Below are 685 nucleotides of genomic sequence, written 5' to 3'. Positions count from 1 at the left end.
TCTTTTCTTTTCTTTTCTTTTCTTTTCTTTTCTTTTCTTTTCTTTTCTTTTCTTTTTTTTTTTTTTTTCTTTTCTTTTCTTTTCTTTTCTTTTCTTTTATCTTTTCTTCTCTACAAGGGCAAATAATCTGCATTTTGATCTGAGGCAGCTGAAAAAACTGTGTCTGGAATCTTCCAGAAAAATTCAGTTTGAGGCCAATACCCCTTAGGGAAAGTTTCAAACTTGTGAAAGCTGGCAAAGTTATACGAGCAGCTAAAAACCTGTATAATGCAAAATGTCAGGCAGCTTCAAAGTAAGTGACACTACCCTGCACATTGCTAGTATTTTTAATTAGAGAGGTTATCCTAGAGCTGTAGAGATTTCGTAATGGCCTTACAACATTTTCACTGATTTAAACCTATTAGGTCAGTTCAAACCTATCGCCTTTGTATAACTGAAAGAGAAAAGGCAAAGCCTGTGAATATCTGGACCCTCTTCTGATCTTTCTCTACAACTATCTTGTGCAGCACAGCACAGGTAGAGCAAACACAAGAGCTTTGCATTCCTCTTCTGGGTCCCAACAACCAGAAGGTTATTTACGTTGGACACAGTTCTCTAAGATACATGATAATATCTGAATAAAAAGCAAGTAAGTCAGTCGTCAGCCTGGTATATCTGAACACATTTTTAAAATACCCTTTTTTTG

This window comes from Corapipo altera, unplaced genomic scaffold, assembly GCF_003945725.1.
Source record: "Corapipo altera isolate COAL_440 unplaced genomic scaffold, ASM394572v1 0, whole genome shotgun sequence".
Lineage (NCBI taxonomy): Eukaryota > Metazoa > Chordata > Aves > Passeriformes > Pipridae > Corapipo > Corapipo altera.
This window is presented reverse-complemented; position numbering follows the sequence as displayed.